Source organism: Phascolarctos cinereus, unplaced genomic scaffold (assembly GCF_003287225.1).
Source record: "Phascolarctos cinereus isolate Bilbo 61053 unplaced genomic scaffold, phaCin_HiC Scaffold_2;HRSCAF=192, whole genome shotgun sequence".
In the NCBI taxonomy this organism is placed as follows: Eukaryota; Metazoa; Chordata; class Mammalia; order Diprotodontia; family Phascolarctidae; genus Phascolarctos; species Phascolarctos cinereus.
In genome coordinates this window covers 89749629-89753644 of record NW_027555625.1, presented here as the reverse complement: position 1 = coordinate 89753644, position 4016 = coordinate 89749629, and positions in this window count along the sequence as shown.

Genomic DNA, 4016 nt, shown 5'->3' with positions numbered 1-4016 from the left:
ATGATGTAGTTATCTCAGCCTAGCAGTAGCTAGGATAGGGCTTGTGCACTGGCTGTGCTCTCATTTGGAAGTGAACCTGGTGGGATGAAATGTTATGTAGAAACAGCTATTTGAGTTTACTCTTCCCAGGGACCCAGGTGGCACAGGGAAGAGTGTGTCCTGAGGTTTTAAAGGAAATGTTTGTGCTTCTGTTCTTGCTATATCTAAACATTCCTTTGTAAAAGCTGATTTGTTTTATTTGATTAAATGGAACTTGGGTGCTAAAATTACTGGTGCTGACACTGAAGGTAATACCCCAGAATTGGGGCTAAAGCCAATAGCATTAGAGAAGGACACACCTTTCCAGTCAGTCAGTCAGTCAGTCAGTGGCCATTTATTAGATGCCTACTATGTACCAGGAACTATGCTAAGTGCTAGGGACAAAAATCAATAATAATAATAATAATAATAATAATTGCATTAATATAGTGTCTACTATGTGCCAGCCACTGTGCTAAGGACTTTACAAATATTATCTCATTGAAACCTCACAACAACCCTGGGAAGTAGATGCTATTATAATCATCATTTTTACAGATGAGGAAAAACGAAGGCCAATGTCAGTCCTGCCCTCAGGGACCTCATCATCTGATAGGGGAGACAATAGGCAAACAACTGTGTCCAGACAAGCTATACACAGGATAAATAGGAAATAATCAACAGAGAGAAGGCACTAGGTTTAGGACAGATTGGGAAAAGTTAAATCCAAGCTACCCTAGATCCCTGAGGGGACAATGTAGCTAGGCTGAATCTAAAAGAGTGAATCCAGAACCTTGCTACATGCATATGCTTACCCATGTACTAGCTGTCTTCCTTTTGTAAATGTATGCTCCTAATGAACAGTTGTTTCATTGTATGTATACGTATATGCACATGTACATGCACACACATACATTGCACATGTACATAAAACACATGTATCTATGTATACACATACACATGCATATATATCTACCTATACACATACACATCTACATGTATACACATAATACAATACACACATACATCTACATCTACTTATATACGTATATACAGATACAAATACATATACACACATACATCCTGGGAGGCACATTGTTTTGTTGTTGAGTCATGTCTTATTCTTCTTGACCCCATTGGCAATTTTCTTGGCAAAGATACTGGAGGGGTTTGCCATTTCCTTCTCCAGATCATTTTACAGATGAGGAAACAAGGCAAACAGGATTAGGTGACTTGCCCAGGATCACACAGCTAGTATGTGTCTGATGCTGTATTTGAACTCAAGTCTTCCTGACTCTGAGCTGAAGGAGCTCTATCCACTGGCCACCTAGCTGAATAGTAGAAGCTCAACAAATACTTCTTGATTTATTGGATTTAAAAAACTCAGATAAACCATTGTGGTTCTCTTGGGTAGAGCCATCTGCCTAGCAGGCTCGGGGGGTATGGCATATAAGCTCCCATGCATCTTTCTCAGGACCATTGAAAGTGGGGGAGGTCAGGTTTTAGAAAAGGGATGTGCCAGGAACTTTGGTTGTTAATGGGACTGAAAATTCTCTGCCACTTTACAGAAAAGGTCCTCCCTGTCTCTTGCTATGGTGGAGATAGCTGTAAGGGGAGACAAGTGTTTCCAATTCCTCAGATGTGTTCAAGGGCATGGAAAGAAGCCTCAAGGCTACTGGTATGTCTCTGGGAGACTGGCCTAGGAACTGACATCTTGGCAACATGAAAGGATAGGTAGTGGTTATGGGGAGAGTGGGTTCTTCTTGTGTTCATGTGAGAATAGTCAGAGTCAGTGCCAGCAAAGTAAGTGCATCCAAGGAACTTCCCCACACTGCTCTCAGGACTTGGCCTGAGGGAAGAGGGAGTGGCCTGACAGGGAGTGTTAGCATGACCAACAGCGGGAGCAGCTGGGCTTTTTTTTGGGGGGGGGAGTGGCCTGAGAGGAAGAGTGGAATGAAAATAGAGACTGCATGGGGTAGGGGATGTGACCTGGTTACTATTCCTTCTCCAGTCTCCCCGTCCCGCCTCCCCCCATGCCTCTCCTCCCCTCCCCCCTTGTCTCCTCCTCTCCTACACACAACACATCTGCCTTTAAAGAGTGAACAATGATGAAATCCTGTGAGATCCACTTCTGGCTAGCACAGTACATTTGAATCATAAGTATCTAAGATCCCTCCTGGTTTCTGTTTTGGAAGGAGTATGCCCCTGAAGGGCACTGAGTGAGTTGACATTCACTAAACACCCACTGCTTGGTGCAAGGTACCATACTAGGAGCTGCAGAGGCAAAGATGAAAAGAAAAAAACGAAAAAACACTGCCTCTGTCCTTAAGACAGTTACAGCCAGCCTAAAAGGGGGTGGGGGTGGAAGGGGATAGTTTAAAAAGTCCAAGGTCTCTCTCCCTGCATTCAGGGCCATCTCCCCTCCTGAGCTATATACTTTGCCACTGGACCCAGAGGGCTCCTGAGGAAAAAGTGAGGCTGGTGACTTTGCACAGCCCTGCCTCACTTAAGTCCAATTCACTTGCATGTCATGGAATCACCTCCTTGATGTCACTGTCCATTTTGAGAACAAAGGACAAACAACAATAGATAGATGGATGATAGATAGAATACATACATGTGAGGATGTAGATATGTATGTCTGTACATATATGTGTGTATGTGTATGTGTGTGTGTATATATATATATATATATATATATATATATATAGAGAGAGAGAGAGAGAGAGAGAGAGAGAGAGAGAGAGAGAGAGAGAGAGAGAGAGAGGTATCAATCCTCTCCCTTTAGATCATAGGTGGAGTTCCCCACCCCTGCTTTACATGGTGACCTCCTTGAGGCCAAAGTACGTATGTACATGTGTACATACATACACCGCCACTTACAGACCATTTCTAAAGGATGAAGCCTGCACTCTGGCCATCCTCATGCTCCTATTAGAACTCAGACTATCCCTGAGATATCTATAGGCTCTGATAGGTGATCATTTTCACTTTGTCTTGCCTAGGCCACCACCCACTTCTTGGCCATTTCCTTCCTTTTCTAGCTCTTCTTTTTGTGTTTTACTCCCTCATTGGCATATCTCCTCCATGACAGTAGGGATTGTCTTACTAGCTTGTCTTTGTATCCACGTACTTAACAGGGGTGCCTGACACATAGTAAGGGCTTACTGAATGCTTTTTCATTTGTTCATTCATGCTGAGTAGAACACAATGACGGCAAAGGAAGAGATCCAGACAAAGTGCTCTAAGAAAATTTGAGGAGTGAGAGATTTTTGGCTGGAGAAATCATCGAGGAACACTTCCTGGAAAAGGTAACCCTTGAGTGAGCTCAGCCTTGAAGGGAAAAAAACAGGAATTTTAACAGCCTAAGTTATGGAGAAGTACATTCTGAGCGTGGTGGAAGGGCTGCACCAGGACCGATGAGATCTAGGAACTGTCTAGTTTGGCAGGAATGTAAAGTATATGAAAAGAAATAATATGGAATAAGCCTGGAAAGGAGTCAGAGTATGGAGGCCCTTAAAGGCTAGGCTAAGGTTGTGGGTATTTTGTCCCCCATGCAGCAAAAGGAAGAGCAAATGTGGCAGGCATAAACTAAATACCTGGGTGGTGGGAGCCAGAGTGACCTTTTGGGGTCTATTCCCTCTGGCAGATTGTTTGCTGACTTCACTGCCTTGGAACTGCTTGCTGCAGAACTTCATACCCAACCTCAGCCTGGCCCTCTGGAGTTGGTATGCTGATAGATTCTGGCTTGTTCTGACTCTGAGGTGCTGCTGCCCCTACGTTCCTTTCTCTGAATATCACATGAGCCATGAGGGTCCTTCTTTAGAGCTTTGGTGACCATCTTTAGTCACTAATGTGCCACCCTTTGCCCCATTGTCTCCATAAGAGGTGGAGAATCTGACAGAAGGCAAAAAAAGAAGGTTTTTGGAGTAGAAGCCACTTATGCCTAAGGCTACTTATGCCTAAGTACCATGCAGTACAGTAATAATTATGCTTTA